The following is an 18,699-nucleotide window of genomic DNA, read 5'->3' on the forward strand; positions in this document are numbered from 1 at the left end:
CTGTCCCACATCATTTCTACCTCCACATACCCGTCCTACATCATTTACACCTCCAGATACCTGTTCCACATCACTTACACCCTCACATACCTGTCCCACATAATTTAATCCATATCTCAGCTTTCTAGATACATTTTCAAGTGCATAGTTATTAATTTTTGGGGTGTATCAGAGGTTCTGCGCTGTTGCCCAACATTTTTACATAAAATATAGATTTTCCCTACGTTTTCTCTTGCTCCGGGGGTTCACACAATAAAAATGCAAATTTGCAGAGAGAATAAATTGGTGGATGGACCCCTATATTTTAATACTGAATGAAACAAATTAGCTGTAATTGTCACTAGTGTGCACAGATATGATGTGATTATTACAATATTCTGAATCATATCTTATATATCTTATATTTCTATTCTTGCTGGGGTTGAAACACCCTCAGATATCTGACACCAGCGGCAGTGCGCCATTATTCTGTGCAGGGCATTAGGACAATAACGAATCCGATAATAGATAGACATCGTTACACTTGCTACTCCGAAAATAAAAGGAACACTCCAGAGGCCGAATAAAGCGGATCGCATTACGGGACATGGAAAACCAGCAATTTAAACGGAGAGAGCAAATTCTTTCATGCACCGCATCAAAACAGTTTAATATTCTTTCCAGTGAAGGCATTAGTGGTTTGCGGGGAAATGTTGCTGCTCATTCCGTAGAACTTATTCAAAAGCTGAAATTAAAAAAAAAAAAAGAAAAAGAAAAAAGAAAACGAAAGCCACAAAAAATTCACAATCTGTGCAGAAGTAAAAATCCCACCTATTTTTCCGTAAATACCCCATGACCGCAGTGCTGGGAGCCTGGCAGTCTGTGAGGAAACGAGCTGATCGAGGAGACAGGACGGGGCTGCCCTGCAGCTGGCGTTCCTCGCATAGTGACATGTGCTTGACATTTATGTAGAACATTTGCCCCTTTCATCAGATCTGCCGCCATTGTCACCTAACACTGAGCATGCAACGTGTAACGAGACGTCTGTCCTAGGGCTCTCATTAGCTTACTGTAGTGTCATGCTGCTTTGCATTATACTTCTGGGCACTCACAGGACAGCACAAGGGATTCTAATCCCTTTTATAGATTGTGGATTAGCACTGCACAGTTTAGGTAAGGGTAGATACACTCTATTAAAGAGTGTATCTAATCAATGGGAAGTAGCTTGTTGTATATGATGAAACAAAACAGAACAAAACTGTGTGGGGTTATATAATAGCCTGTGAGTTGCGTGGGAGTGATTCCCATAGTTTTAAAGCAGCAAAAAGATTTTCCAGATTTGTGTCTGTGTCTGCATCTCGCAGACTAATCCATAAGCCCCCTTTGGTGGGATGCATCAAGCTTCGCATTTTAGATGCACGAACCGTGGGGGACCCTGGGAGGGATCCTATTGCATCCCTCTCTGGGAAAGCTCGGAAGGTGCTGTCAAACCTCTGAAAACTGCATTTTTGGAGGTTTGGACTAGAGATGTGCTCCGACCCCCGTGTTTTGGTTTTGGATCTGGACCTCCCCTGGTTTTGGATCTGGATTGAATTTTCTAAAACTTCACCTCCGTGTTTTGTTTTTCGGTTTTGGTTTTGGATCTGGATTTTTTCTTAAAAAATCATAAAAACAGCTAAAATCACATAAAATGGGCCTAGTTTTGTTCCTACAGTATTATTAACCTCAATAGTATTTATTTCCACTTGTTTCCAGTCAATTTTGACCACATCACAGCTCACTGTATTGTTTTTATCCAGTTTAGGCCCAAAATTTGCACCAAGTTAGCTGGCCGACTAAGTTAAGTGGCAGCAGTGGGCAGCACAAACACGTGGCAGTTCAACTTCCAACATGGCACATCAGGAAACAAATGTTTTTATTATTCAAGAGAGGCTTGAGGGAGTTGGAGTATGTATGTATGTAGTTTAAGGCAGGGCAAGGACAGGAAGGGTTCATTGGTAGTAAATGTAATTTAATTTTTTGATTATGAAGAAAATTTATAAGGGAGAAGGGGAAGGCAGGAGGCATTTACAAAAAAATATTTGACACATTCACATCAGTCCTTACCCTAGAAAATCCTTGAGCGCCATGCCTGCTGCTGCTGCTGCTGGGAGTGGTTTTTCTCATCCCAGAGGGGGACCAGTAAGACTCCTAGTAGTGCTTTCAACATAAAGAAGCATTTCCCAACCTACATAGAGATATAAAAAAAACATAGTTAGTTAGTGGCCTCAAAGTGCCACTTATGCAGCACAGATATGTGGATAAGCGTAAGATCTATTATTTAAGGCAGGGGTAGCCAACCCTGGTTCTCGAAAGCTACCAACGGTGCATGTTTTCCAGGTCTCCTCACAGAATCACAAGTATAATAAATAATTAAATGTGTTGGTGAGCAATGAATACACCTGTGCACCAGCTAGGTGGTCTGGAAAACGTGAACTGTTAGTAGCTCTCGATGACCGAGGTTGGATACCTTTGATTTAAGGCCTTATGTTGTGTCTTTTTTGAGAATCCTGCACCTGCTTCTGGTAGTGGATTTTCATCCCAGGAGGAGACCAGGAAGAGTGCTTTCCAAAAACAATTGACTTACATAAGACATTTCCCAACCTGTACAGGGACATAAAAAAACAGAGTTAGTTAGTGGCCTTCAAACTGCCATTGTTCCCACTGTCCACTTAACCATATCACATATGTTAACAAGCAGAACAGAGCATTAAATGCAACATTTCAGATTTAAGGTTTAAGTCTTACGTTGTGTCTTTCTTGGGAATTCTGGAGCGTCATGCCTCCTTGCTGGGAGTGGATTTTCATCCCAGAAGGGATGAAGACATTGTTTTTTCTTCCCATTGGACACAGATCTGAAGAGAACGAGTTACATGTGAATAACTACTGGCATGAAAAAGAGGCAATTTGGTGGTAATTTTAGTTTTTCTAAAGTTTCTAAAAATGAAAAGTGTTCATGTTGCCGACAGCAACCAATCAGATTGTGAGATAATACATTGGTTTATTGCTTCAAACCCTTAACAACCTTGTATGGCTTACTTAATTAAACTAATAAATAACGACAAAGACAACAAGAGCTTGGCTAAAAGGTCACAGCTTTTATTTATAATTAATTAACCTAACCAGGGTGGCAAGAGATGCTGCAAACTCAGTTCCAGCTTTCACCACACTCTCATATACTCAGGGAACGACTGACACGTCCCCTCTCAAGACGCACTAATGATGTGAAGGTCTCACTTCCCCTCTGAGCCAATCCGAGGTGCTTACGCACTGAAAAGCGCCTGGGTCCCCCCGCACAGAGAAGGACAAATTCACCAGGTTCATCGAGGGTCCCCACAAAGTTATCTTACGCCACATAAAGCCACTGAGCTGCAGCGTACTCCCGCCAAAGCCAGGCTCCAAAGGAAACTGGCCTGTCACCCAAAATGACCGAGCCCCAGAAACACAAGTCCTTATTGCTCACAAAGACCAAGGCCAATTAAGATGCCTTCCAACCAGATGGAAAATTCCAAGGTGCATCACCAACAAAAAGCTATGACACAGAACCAAGCTACCCAGTGACACAGCAGAAATGACTACTGACACATTCACCCAATCCTCGACACACCATGCTTACATACTGCTCTTCAAGTCAAAAAGGAGTCACCCCCTTAGACTACATAAACTTCCTATCCGGTCATTATTTCCAACCAACCTCTCACTATAAACAATCAACTCCATCTTCCAACTGCACCCCGTCATTGCTCTCGTCAGGCAAGTCCACTCACCAAGCACACCCAATGTGGTCACCAAGAACACTGCAAATCCAGCACGAAACTCACAGCCAAACCTTGCACACCTTTCTACTATCTGTCACCCATAAAACAGCAAAAATGGCACATAACCAAACCATGTCGCTCCAGCCCAAAATTATAAGAGCGGCCCACACGCCAAATCATACTGTCAACTGCAGCATTTCCTGTGAAAATCAAAATTCCATACCATGAGCACTTCACCAAACACAACCATCCCGACACAACTTTGAAAAGAACACATAGCAACTACCTAGCAGGAAAGCATAAGAGGGGAAACAAGTAACCCGAGTGAAGAGTAAAAAACTAAAAAACCTACCCGTGAACCAAATTGGGTCAGATCAAGGCTCCCGGGAGGAAAAATTAAAAAATCCCTTCACAACCCCCCAATTGTTGAACACTAGTTGTTCAACGATTGGCTGGTAAACAACGTTTCAGGTTGGCACTGGTGCGCAACTACTACCTGTCTCAGCATACAAGTCTCGTAATCAGCTAACTTAGAACAATGTAAAATTTGGATGTACGCGGGAGATGCCCCTTTAAAGACTGCGCCAATAACTACCCCAAATTGAAAGAATTAAGTACCAAAACCTGAATCATACGATCCTCACCCAACCAAAACCCTGTCCTAACTGTAGTAACTGAAATTTATAAAGCAGGATAAGATCGCGATGTAAAGCACCATTGAGACCCACCAGCAGGGAGCCACCAGCAGGGAGGGAGAGGACACCTGAATTAGGCAGCAGCCCTTTGATAAATGACACAGGCAACACCCCTAGTGCAGCTAAATTGCAGATAAGTGCAGATTGTTAACACGCACACACACACAGAGGAAAAAAAATTCTTTTTTATTTGAATTTTTTAGAGGAACTTGGGGGAGAGAAGACCCCTGAATTAGGCAGCAGCCCTTTGATAAATGACACAGGCAGCACACCTTCGCACCTACGTTGCTAATAAGTGTGGCTAAAAGGTGCATGCACACACAGAAAAATTTGTTTTTATTTTTTTCACACTAGTGGGGGGATGCCCACCTTAACGAGGCAGCAGTCCCTTGATAAATGTCAAAGGCAGCACCCTTGCGCACCTACGTTGCTGATAATAAGTGTGGCTAACGCACACACAGAAATAAAAAAATATATTTTTATTTTTTTCACACTGGGGGTGAAGAGCACCCCTGATGGACAGAGCACCCCCTGGACAACACGGCAGAACAGCCAGCCCGTATGGACAACAGCCAGCCAGCCCCTATGGACAACAGCCAGCCCCTATGGACAGGACAATAGCCAGCCCCTACATAGATAAAATAGATAATGGACAACAGCCAGCCAGCCCCTATGGACAGGACAATTCACAACAGCCAGCCAGACTCTATATGGACAACAGCCAGCCCCTAGGGACATTAAAAGCAGCCAGCCCCTGAGTGACAACACAACTGTAGCCAGCCCCTATGCATAGCATAGGAAGACACAGCACAGCTCCCAGCTCCCTCTCTCTTCACTCTCCACAGCCGTAATGAAAATGGCGGCTATCGTGGGACCTTTATAGAATCCAAAACCCGTGAGAATCCAACAGCGGGATGATGACGTTTTGCCTCGTTTGAGCCGTCTCGGATCTGACTCGGTCCTTTAAGTTCGGGTGGGTTCGGGTCTCTGAAATCCAAACCCGCTCATCTCTAACTATGACGCTGCCTGTTAATTATGCACGCCTCTGAAACGGCGTTAAGACGCTCAGGCATGCCTGTGTTCACACCACCACTCCCCCATTTCTAGTGGCCAGCCGCTGTTACCACCCACAAATTGCTTGTCCTGTCACTCATTCAGCTGTGCTGTCTATGCTCAGCGAGTGAACGCTTCTCGATCTTTCGCACTGGTTTGCGTACGCACACTGTGATGCATACACATGCGCGGAATTCGAAAATCGGCCAGCTATGAGCGAACGTTTCTTAGCAACCGGGTCTGAATCGAGCCCTTAATCACAACTCCTGCTGTCTTTTGGCATTATTCAGTATGGATCGCAGATACGATCGGGGTTGCTATAGCTCACGTAGTTCTGCTGCGAAAATGCTGACTGTGATTTCAATGCCATTGCAGCCCAATATAATGACGCCCACTTCCCCTCTCTCACATCCGTAATACCTTGCAAGTCTGCGAAAACATCGGTACCATCGAGTAACATCGGAGCCTCTCGCACAATTACACAAGGTCAGACCTTACTCAGAAATTGCTAATCTTCCTGCACACAGTGAGAGCTCAGGGTTCATTTTCCATCGCAATGGCTAATTTATGCATGCCCCGGTAATGGCATTCGAATGCACTGGCACGCCTGCGTTTCGACGACCAACCCCCCCATCACCACCCCCAAACGTTCCCTTCCTGTCAATCACTTTGCGCTATGTGATCGCAGTGGTTGCGTTTATGCATGTGTATGGCGATGCATGCACATGCGCAGTTCACAGCAATCGTCTGGCTGCGTGCGTAATCGCATCTACGATCTGTGCTGAATCAGGCCCTGTGTATTTATTTTAGATAAGCATTTAGAGTTGTGATAAGTCTTAGAGATAAACTGTGGCTATAAACCGCTAAGGACTTTACTACATACACGCATAAAATAACCTTCTGGCGCAAATTCATACTCCACTAGCACCGGGAAAGGTTTGACAATATTAATTACACTAGACCAATGTTTACCAAACTCATTCCTCAGGGAAAACTAATGCCTCTTTTAAACTAATGTCCCTGGTTCCAAACCATGTCAAACCCGGGACAGTTCCCCTTCAGATCACGGCCCCGACCACGGGTGCAGGGGAACAGGTCTGCCAGCTATGAAGAAGACATCTTCAAATTCCTGAATTCTCCTTCCTGTAAATGGGACTCGTGTTATCCGTTTACACTGCAGGGTTACACTGGTCGTTCCAATGTTAAATCCTGCAAACTACCCGGACTGCTGAGGTTCCAACCCTAGCCCATTTTACACCTAGCAGCTATCCGGGTTAACCCGGCAATAACCCGGGTTTTAGTTGTGTTGTAAAAGGGGTATAACAGAGCATGGTTTCCATGTTTCCTAGTTGGTGGTAGTACACGTCACCTGGCTGGTTTTTACACTGAAGTGCTCACAGTGCTTGTGGTAGGGTATAGTCAACCTCAAGTGCTGCAATCGCATCCGATGGTACCCGATGTACCAATGTTTTCATGCACTACCTGGAGATGACGTACGCAAGTGGGCGTCTTAAGACAGGCTGGTGATCACATGCCAAGACATAGTGGGCGTGCTTATGCCTTGCCGTGTGATCGCATGCCTTGCTGGTTGTGCCCTGAATTTGCATACGCTGGGTGCCAGCATACGCATCTAGCGAGCGGGTCTGAATGAGCTCCTAAGTTAGGTCAAATTTATTTTGACATCAACCAATTAAATTAAAATTCTTGCATCATCAAATACAATGAAGTTTATATAATTATAGATAGTATCGGAAGAGCTGTCCTTTGCATATTTCATCTCAATTGTACATGATAATAAGTGGCAGGATATATCGCATGCAATATCCGATGCTTGATGCATCCCACTCTCAACATACTGTAACTCCTAATAGGCCTGTTTTATTATTAAGGTACACGGCCACACAGACCACCGCCGAACTTATGGAGTGATTCAGTGATGTAGGCTAATGCAATCGCAGCTACAATTCTACACGCAGCTGCTTTGCCACAATATGCTAATGCATTTAGCCTCCTGGAGACGCCCACCAGCAGCTTCGCAAGCAAGTGCGTACAAACATGCAGCGGCAGTCGCAGCTCCTTCAATAACCGACCATCTGAGAAATCCTAAGGTCACGCAGAATAGTCGCCGGAACTGAGACGCTGGCGCAATATTTTCTTCATGCTGGATTGCAGATGTAGAAAGATACACGCCCCAAAAATGGTTGAAATTATTTATGCATATGAAGTTAATAAATTATATTGCTACTATTTCAGGGAGTCTCCCTGACAATCTGGGAGCGTTGGCAAGTATGGCTCACTGCCACCTGTCCTCTTTCCAGTGCAATGAGTCTCCTAAGATTCTTGGTCTCCAGTGACAGAAGGTTCCCAGTTCCTGAGCTCCAGCCTCTGTACTATTCTCTTCGCTATTTCACCTTAACGCTTTCCTTCCAGTAGATTCATCCTGTCAGTTGCACTTATCATTCTGCAACTTAAGGCCCCCGTACACCTACCAACGGATCACCAAATCCTGCAATGTGATCGGAAACGCCCATCCACCAGTTGGAAATGCCGACTGGCGGCCATCGATGTACTGCGATCCGTCACAGGATCAGTGAAATCCACCATGTTAAATTTAACAGATTTGCCAATCATGATCATATTTTGATTGTGATAAGCAAATCTGTGACTTCCAACATGTTGGATATCAGCGATCCTGAGATGCCGGGTTGCAGAATTGTAACATCGCGGCGATCCGTCGGTAGTGTATGGACCTCTTATGAGTAGGGGTGAGCGGGTTCGGATTTCTGAAATCCGAACCCCCCCGAGCCCCCCCGATCCGAGGCAGATCCGAGTCAGGCTCGACTTTTCCCACCTGACTCGGATCTGAAATCGAGGCAAAACGTCATCATCCCGCCTTCCGAGTCTCGCGGGTTTAGGATCCTATATAAGGTACCCGCGTCGGCGCCATTTTCTCACTCGGCTGTGGACAGTGAAGAGGGAGGGTGGGAGTTGGGGTGTAGTGTAGTGTAGTGCAGAGTAGTGTTGTGCTGTGCTGTGCTGCGCTGTGCTGCTTTTGTCCACTACTTCAAAATCCATAGGGGCTGGCTGGACTGTGTTGTGCAGTCAGTTCTCCATAGGGACTGTGTCCACTCCAAAGTCCTGTGCAGTGTCCCAGTCCTAAAGGGGTGCTGCAGTGTTGTCCAGGGGGTGCTCTGTCCATCAGGGGTGCTCCCCCCAAGTACTAAAAAAATAATATTTTTTGTGTGTTTGTGAATTGTGTGCACAGTAGCCGCACGTGCATCAACAAAGTAGTGCCAAGCATGCGCCTGTGTCATAAGTAAAGGGCCGGCTGGCTTGACCGTTAAAGGGTGCTGTAACCCCCAAAGTACACTCCAAACCAAAAAAATATATATTTTCTGTGTTTGTGAATTGTGTGCGCAGTAGTCACACGTGCATCAACAAAGTAGTGCCAAGCGTGCGCCTGTGTCATAAGTAAAGGGCCGGCTGGCTTGACCGTTAAAGGGTGCTGTAACCCCCAAAGTACACTCCAGTCCTAACCAAAAAAAAAAAAATTTTCTATGTTTGTGAATTGTGTGCGTAGTAGCCGCACGTTCATCAACAAAGTAGTGCCAAGCGTGAGCCTGTGTCATAAGTAAAGGGCCGGCTGGCTTGACCGTTATTGGGTGCTGTAACCCCCAAAGTACACTCCAAACCAAAAAAATATATATTTTCTGTGTTTGTGAATTGTGTGCGCAGTAGTCGCACGTGCATCAACAAAGTAGTGCCAAGCATGCGCCTGTGTCATAAGTAAAGGGCCGGCTGGCTTGACCGTTAAAGGGTGCTGTAACCCCCAAAGTACACTCCAGTCCAAACCAAAAAATATATATTTTCTGTGTTTGTGAATTGTGTGCGCAGTAGCCGCACGTGCATCAACAAAGTAGTGCCAAGTGTGCGCCTGTGTCATAAGTAAAGGGCCGGCTGGCTTGACCGTTAAAGGGTGCTGTAACCCCCATAGTACACTCCAGTCCAAACCAAAAAAAAAATTATTTTCTGTGTTTGTGAATTGTGTGCGCAGTAGCCGCACGTGCATCAACAAAGGAGCAGCGCCAAGCGTGTGCCTGTGTCCCATAAGTAAAGAGCCGGCTGGCTCATTTCTTAAAGGCTGGTGTAACCCACAAAGTGCACTACTCTCCAGCAAAAATAAAAAAATATTTTCTGTGTTTAGCCGCACGTATATATCAAATCGATATAACATAAATGGAGGACCAAACTTTCTCCGATAAAAATAAAATAGAGAAAGATCAAGAACCACTTCCTCCTAGTGCTGAAGCTGCTGCCACTAGTCATGACATAGACGATAACATGCCATAAACGTCGTCTGCCAAGGCCGATGCCCAATGTCATAATAGAGGGCACATACAATCCCAAATGACAAAGTTCAGGAAAATGACCTTGAAAAAAACATTTAAATCAGCTGAAGAGAAACGTAAACTTGCCAATATGCCATTTACGACACGGAGTGGCAAGGAACGGCTAAGGTCGATCCCTAGTATGTTCATGACTAGTGGTTCAGCTTCACATGACGATGGAAGCCCTCCTCCCATTAAAAAAATCAAAAGAGTTAAGCTGGCAAAAGCACAGCGAAGAACTGTGCTTTCTAAGAAGATATCACAAATCCCCAAGGAGAGTCCAAGTGTGGTGGTGGTTGCGATGCCTGACCTTCCCAGCACTGGACGGGAAGAGGTGGCTCTTTCCACCATTTGCATGCCCCCTGCAAGTGCTGAAAGGAGCACCCACAGTCCACTTGCTGATATGCAAATTGAAGATGTCACTGTTGAAGTACAACAGGATGAGGATACTGGTATAGCTGGCGCTGAGGAGGAAGTTGGCGAGGAGGATTCTGATGGTGATGTGGTTTGTTTAAATCAGGCTCCAGGGGAGACAGTTGTTGTCCGTGGGATGAAAAAGCCCATCACTAGAGCCAGTTTGTGCAGGGACAGATTAATTGCCAGCTTGTTTTGTGGGGGCCCAAACTAACCAATCATTTCAGCCACAGTTGTGTGGCAGACCCTGGCGCTGAAATGATTGGTTTGTTAAAGTGTGCATGTCCTATTTATACAACATAAGGGTGGGTGGGAGGGCCCAAGGACAATTCCATCTTGCACCTCTTTTTTTTCTTTGCATTATGTACAGTTTGGGGCCTAGTTTTTCAAACTGCCATCCTGTCTGCCACTGCAGTATCACGCCTAGATGGGTCACGTGTTTGTGCCGCCCACTTTGTGCCGCCCACTCGTGTCGCTTAGCATAGTCATCCAGCTACCTCGGTGCAACCTTTTGGACATAAAAACACTATTGTGAGGTGTTAGGTGTTCAGAATAGACTGGAAATTAGTGGAAATTAAGGTTATTGAGGTTAATAATAGCATAGGAGCAGAAAAACCTACAAATTCTGTGATTTTAGCTGTTTTTATGCTTTTTTTCAAAAAAATACAGATCCAAAACACAAAACCCAGAACCCAAAACACGGAAGGGTGGTTTTAGCAAAACCAATCCAGATCCAAAACACGAAGAAAGATCCAGATCCAAAACCAAAACACAAAACACGAAAAGTGGCCGGTGCACACCCCTACTTATGAGTTACCATCTTCTCACCTGGTGTAATCAGCGCAAGCCATACTTGCCAACTTTTCCTCATTGTCAGGGAGACTCTTTGAAATAGTAGCAATCTCCTTGTCTCCCTGAAGAGTCTAGGGCAGTGATTCCCAAACTTTATTGAATCACGGTGCTCTAGAGTATCAGCATTGTTTTCATGGCACCCCTAAGCCAAAAGTTTGTTATTGAGAAATTCAGAAATGTATTTAAGTAGTAAAGTGTAGTAACTTGTGCTGACCTGTCATCCTTAGGCTTAATTATGTGGTGGTGGACAGGTTTGTGCTTCTGTTTGTCTACATGTTTACATTACATTGACCAAAAATAATTTGATTTGGTGCTGGACCACCAACATGAGGCACCCTTGCACTTCACTGGTCTTCACTGAAAAACTCAGATAAGATTGCAAACTCGAATCAACTCACCATTGGCCAAACTCTGAAGTACTTTTCATGAAAAAGATGCAACTCAGAAATTTACCAGGAATCGAGATTACAATCTCAGGTGAGATTGTAGCAAACTCCCTGATAAATTGAAGTTTCAAACTCTCCAACTCCTGAGCTGGGAGTTTTGCAGAAACATACACAGATCAGTGTGATTTGTGTATGCTTCTGCATGTGTACTTAATTTAAAGTGTTTTTATTTTTTTTTTAAATGACGTAGGGTCTCCCCCCAAAACCATAACCATCCCCAGACTGCTCAGCAAGTCCTGGTTCCTAAAATTATGGGGAACAAAATGAGTAGGGTTGCCCCATAATTTAGGTACCAGCACCTGGCTGCAGGGCCAATGCTGGTTTTAAATATAGGGGGAAAAAAATGCATTGGGGTCCCCCTATATTTAAAACCAGCACCGGACCCAAACCGACTGGGGTGTAATGCCACAACCAGGAGACCCTATCACCGGGTCTCCATTTCCAAAGCATTAACACCCCAAGCCAATAAGCCGAAGCTGGGGATCTCAGGGGAGGTGGGGACCCCCAAAGAAGGGGTTCCCCCTCTCCCGAAACCTCTGGCTTGGGCTGAAGCCTGGGGCTCTTCCCTGCATCCCTGGAGGGGTGAGTACGGGGGTATTAATGTGGTATATAGTTCTAAACTATTGTAATTTACAGTGAAACTACAGGTGTCAGCATGCCTGCCCTTTGGCACTTGTGGAACTACAAGTGCCAGCAGGTGGCCGGTACCCGTAACCCCACTGCATATTAAATAGTTAAAAAAACACAGTACACACACACCGTCTAAAGTAAAACTTTATTACACACCTACTTACACTACCTCACTCACACATACTTACCTGTTTTCAGCTGGTCGGTCCACTTCTCTAGTAGAATCCATTTGGAGTACCTGGAATAAAGATCCTATACTCACCTCCATCCTCGCGCTGGTCTCCGTAGCATCCAGGGGTCTTGGCAAAATAAAAAAACGAAACCCAATCCATACACTTACATTGGCTGTGTGTGACCACATACACCGCTACCCGGCTCCTGACTGATCAGTGTGAACTGTCAGGAGCCGGCAGCCAATCAGTGGTTGCTAACTGTAGAGTGCCCGCTGATTGGCTCTGGCTCATGACAGTTCCCACGTGGGCTGGTCAGTGAGTCAAGAGCCAGAACCAACCAGTGGGTAATCTACAGTTAGCGCTGCTGATTGGCTGCCAGCTCCAGACAGTTCACACTGATCAGTCAGGATCCGGGTAGCGGTGTATGTGGTCACACACAGCTAATGTAAGTGTCTGGATCGGGTTCTGTTTTTTTATTTTGCCAAGACCCTTCGAAGCTACGGTGACCAGTACGGGGAGGAAGGTGAGTATAGGATCTTTATTCCAGGTACTCCTGCAGCCACGTGCTGGTTCCTAAATTAAGGGGGAACCCTTACTTGTTTTGTTCCCCATAATTTTAGGAACCAGGACTGACTAAGCAGTCCGGGGCTGGTTATGCTTTTGGGGGGTACCCTATGTCATTTTTTTTTAAGATTTAACCCATGTTTTTTTTTTTTTTAAAGTAATTTTTATTCATTTTTACCAATATAACAGCCAAAAAGCATATATATATATATATATATATATATATATATATATATATACACACACATATATATACATATACATACATATACAGGCACATACATACACATTAGGGGTGAGCGGGTTCGGATTTCTGAAATCCGAACCCCCCCCGAGCCCCCCCGATCCGAGGCCGATCTTGACATTTCCCGCCTGACTCGGATCTGAAATCGAGGCAAAACGTCATCATCCCGCCTTCCGGGTCTCGCGGGTTTTGGATCCTATATAAGGTACCCGCGTCGGCGCCATTTTCTCACTCGGCTGTGGACAGTGAAGATGGAGGGTGGGAGTTAGGGCTGGCTGGGCTGTGTAGTGTAGTGTAGTGTAGTGTTGTGCTGTGCTGCGCTGTGCTGCTGTTGTCCATAGGGGCTGTGTCCACTACTTTAAAGTCCATAGGGGCTGGCTGGACTGTGTTGTGCAGTCAGTTGTCCATAGGGGCTGTGTCCACTGCAAAGTCCTGTGCAGTGTCCCAGTCCTAAAGGGGTGCTGCAGTGTTGTCCAGGGGGTGCTCTGTCCGTCAGGAGTGCTCCCCCCAAGTGCAAAAAAATATATATTTTTTCTGTGTTTGTGAATTGTGTGGACTGTGGCTGCACGTGCATCAACAAAGGAGCAGCGCCAAGCGTGCGCCTGTGTCCCATAAGTAAAAGGCCGGCTTGCTTGTCCGTTATAGGGTGCTGTAACCCCCAAAGGGCACTCCAAACAAAATAAAAAAATATATTTTTTTGTGTTTGTGAATTGTGTGCGCAGTAGCCGCACGTGCATCAACAAAGTAGTGCCAAGCGTGCGCCTGTGTCCCATAAATAAAGGGCCGGCTGGATCGACCATTAAAAGGTGCTCTAACCCTCAAAGGGCACTCCAAACAAAATAAAAATACATTTTTTTTTGTGTTTGTGAATTGTGTGCGCAGTAGCCGCACGTGCATCAATAAAGTAGTGCCAAGCATGCGCCTGTGTCCCATAAATAAAGGGCCAGCTGGATTGACCGCTAAAGGGTGCTGTAACCCCCAAAGGGCACTCCAAACAAAATAAAAAAATATTTTCTGTCTTTGTGAATTGTGTGGGCTGTAGCTGCACGTGCATCAACAAAGGAGCAGCGCCAAGTGTGCACCTGTGTCCCATAAGTAAAGGGCCGGCTGGCTCATTTCTTAAAGGGTGGTGTAACCCACAAAGTGCACTAGTCTCCAACAAAAATAAAAAATTATTTTCTGTGTTTGTGTGCGCCTTAGCCGCACGTATATATCAATATAACATAAATGGAGGACCAAACTTTCTCCGATAAAAATAAAATAGGGAAAGATCAAGAACCACTTCCTCCTAGTGCTGAAGCTGCTGCCACTAGTCATGACATAGACGATAACATGCCATCAACGTCATCTGCCAAGGCCGATGCCCAATGTCATAGTAGAGGGCACATACAATCCCAAATGACAAAGTTAAGGAAAATTACATTGAAAAAAACATTTAAATCTTCTGAAGAGAAACGTAAACTTGCCAATATGCCATTTACGACACGGAGTGGCAAGGAACAGCTAAGGTCTTTCCCTATGTTCATGATTAGTGGTTCAGCTTCACATGACGATGGAAGCCCTCCTCCCGCTAAAAAAATCAAACGAGTTAAGCTGGCAAAAGCACAGCGAAGAACTGTGCGTTCTAAGAAGATATCACAAATCCCCAAGGAGAGTCCAAGTGTGGTGGCGGTTGCGATGCCTGACCTTCCCAGCACTGGACGGGAAGAGGTGGCTCTTTCCACCATTTGCACGCCCCCTGCAAGTGCTGAAAGGAGCACCCACAGTCCACTTGCTGATATGCACATTGAAGATGTCACTGTTGAAGTACAACAGGATGAGGATACCGGTGTAGCTGGCGCTGAGGAGGAAGTTGGCGAGGAGGATTCTGATGGTGATGTGGTTTGTTTAAATCAGGCTCCGAGGGAGACAGTTGTTGTCCGTGGGATGAAAAAGCCCATCACGGTCATGCCTGGGCAGAAGACCAAACATTCCACCTCTTTGGTCTGGCAATATTTCTATCCAAATCCGGAAAACAACTGTCTTGCCATATGTACCATATGTAAAGGTGAAATAAGTAGGGGTAGGGACGTTAACCACCTAGGAACATCCTCCCTTATACGGCACCTGCAGCGCGTTCATAATAAGTTACTGTCAAGTTCAGAAACTTTGGCTAAGACCGTAAGCAGTCCAGGGACACCTAAATCCCATTATCCTGTTTTATCCAAGGAATCGGTGGATGAGGAGGATGAGGACGACATCTTGCCTCCGTAGAGCCAGTTTGTGCAGGGACACATTAATTGCCAGCTTGTTTTGTGGGGGCCCAAACGAACCAATCATTTCAGCCACAGTCATGTGGCAGACCCTGGCACTGAAATGATTGGTTTGTTAAAGTGTGCATGTCCTATTTATACAACATAAGGATGGGTGGGAGGGCCCAAGGACAATTCCATCTTGCACCTCTTTTTTTTCTTTGCAGTATGTACTGTTTGGGGCCTAGTTTTTCAAACTGCCATCCTGTCTGCCACTGCAGTGTCACTCCTAGATGGGCCACGTGTTTGTGCCGCCCACTCGTGTCGCTTAGCATAGTCATCCAGCTACCTCGGTGCAACCTTTTGGCCATAAAAACAATATTGTGAGGTGTGAGGTGTTTAGAATAGACTGGAAATGAGTGGAAATGAAGGTTATTGAGGTTAATAATAGCATAGGAGCAGAAAAACCCACAAATTCTGTGATTTTAGCTGTTTTTATGCTTTTTTAAAAAAAAATACAGATCCAAAACACAAAACCCAGAACCCAAAACACGGATGGGTGGTTTTGGCAAAACCAATCCAGATCCAAAACACGAAGAAAGATCCAGATCCAAAACCAAAACACAAAACACGAAAAGTGGCCGGTGCACACCCCTAATACACATACACATATATATGAAAAATACAGGTACAAATATAGTATTCCATGTGTTATAAAGAACAAATTGTATAGTACTAACAGAAACACATACAAATAAGATAGCAGTAAAGTGTAATTTTATCTTAACCGGAACTAGGAAGTGACTTTTGGTCTCATTCAGAGCCGCTCGTAAGCGGCCGTTCGCTCGTTCCGAGCGATGTTTGCACATCTGCGCATGCGTATGGTTTTTAATACACATGCGCGAACCAGTCAGTGCAGCCGAAAATCGTTTGTTCGCTATATAGCGAATGTCTGCTATTTTGAGTGACAGGAGGAGGCGTATGTGGGTGGTAACAGGGGAAGGTGCTTGAAAACGGGGAGTGGAATTCAGAACACAGGCGTGCTTAAAGGTCAAAACGGGCGTTTTATGGGTGTGCATAATTAATACAGCAGCGTCATTGACCACGTCACTGGGTTATTTTATAGTCAGAACTGCTCGTAATATAGCGGTAGGAAAAACCAGCCACAAGAATAGCGAGCAGTTCATACGCTGTTCGATGTACTCGATTAATCTATTAAATAGCGGACATGACGTAGGATGCGAGCGGCCAGGGGGCGTATTTTTCCAAAAAACTACCGCATGTTTTGTTTGCTCGTTCAGACATAGAGGCAGCAACAGACCGCAAAGAGCGAACGTTTCATTTGAATAGCCACACCCTTTTTCTGAACGAGCGAGCGCTAATAGCGTCCGGCTCTGAATCAGGGCCTATGTCTGCATCTCAGATCATACACTGCATAATATTTACTAAAATACTATATAGAACAATTTTCAATAATTGTTATCTGAAATAAGTGAGAAAAAGCACTAACAAGGAGTGGGTAACACATAAAGAAAAAAAGATTTAACCCATGTTTAACAGGTATAACACACAAGTATCCTTCACATATCTCACTGATATGTGCAGGCTGCTAGCTCGGGTGAGTAATCTCATCTACACTTGTTACTCGGAGAAGAAATCTCGATCTGCTTCACCATCGGCCATCTCACTCTCAGCTAAACTCACTTCTTAGTAAATTTGCGAGTTTAAAAACGGGAAAATCACCCGAGTTTCGGTGATGCAAATCGAGTTTAAATAAACGCAAACTCAATTCTTAGTAAATTTACCCCCAGCAATCTCCCTGATTGCATCTTACACCCATTGTGAAGCTGTTATATATATAAAAACAGAGATATATCCATTCATATGGGATCATTAGTATAATTTCCCTGCATCGGGTATAAGGCACAATGGGCCTCATTCAGACCCACTCGCAAGCGGCTGTCCGCTCGCAAGTGGGTCGATGGTGTGCACTGCGCATGCGCACGATGGAGGGAGCTCCGTCGTGCGCATGCGCCAGACGCGACGAGCGAAGGACTTTCCTTCGCTCGTTGTGTCTGATCAAAGGGGGCGTGCTGTCGATGTTGATTGACAGCACGCCCCCTTTGGTGGGCGTGCCTGCCAGACAGAGGCGTTCCCAAGGGAACGCCTACCGTCAGAAGCCGGCCCCACTGACATCACTAGTGATGTCAGTGGGAGTGATTTTGGCTCTGATAGAGCCAAAATCACTCCAGGGCTTGTGGTCGAAAACACCGACCACAGGCTTCTGGTCGCACTGGCGATGGTCGCGATGGTCAAGACCATCGCGACCATCATCCTGCACGCTCGTATGTGCTGTGGGTGGTGACCCACAGCTATACGAGCGTCCAGGAGGACGCTCCATTTTTATGGAGGACGGCCCTCATTCAGAGCGAGCGCTCTTCTCAGAGCGTCCGGCTCTGAATGAGGGCCAATGATCCCTATGGCTACATGTATTTTCTGAGAAGTATCAGTGTTTTTTTATCAACAAATAGATCTAACTGCTTTGGGGCTCATTTACAGTTTGATGTAAGTCAATTTGATGACACACCCCCCAGATGTAGCAGTACACGTCTATCACATGTATGACACGCCTATCAGATGTAGCAGTACACGCCCATCACATGTATGACACGCCTCTCAGATGTAGCAGTACACGCCCACTTTTACGCCCACTCATAGGTGTTACTTTCACAATCTCACTGAAAAGCTCTTTCAAAAGTAGGCAAGTATGGCACTACCTTGCACCAGTGTGCTGATTGCCTAAGTACTAACTAACCCCGCTCCTTCCTATGGGAAGGAGTTCCGGGGATACCAAGAGAGTTCCCTCCGCCTCCTCACTGACTCCCCGATGGCTTTGCGCCTCCACTGCTTCAGTCAATGCACTGCTGCCGGGGAGAGAGGAGGGGGCCCCGGACGGGGTAATGCACACGGACCTCCTCCTCTCGTACTACGCCCCTGCGGAGGGCTCTCCTGCTTCGTGCAAGGGCTCAGTGGCTAATTTATAGATGCCCAGAAAAGAGTGTTTAAATGGTCCGACGCACCTACATATTTCTGCCCCCCACCCCCCCGTTACCTCCCCCAAATGCTGACTACCTGTCACTCACTTTGTGAGTATATCCTCTGTAATCTCAATTCAATAGCTGTGCATGCTCAGTGCGGCTTACAGGCATGCACAACGGTAAACAATTGCTCAG

This window comes from Taudactylus pleione, unplaced genomic scaffold, assembly GCF_031769625.1.
Source record: "Taudactylus pleione unplaced genomic scaffold, aTauple2 ptg000524l, whole genome shotgun sequence".
In the NCBI taxonomy this organism is placed as follows: Eukaryota; Metazoa; Chordata; class Amphibia; order Anura; family Myobatrachidae; genus Taudactylus; species Taudactylus pleione.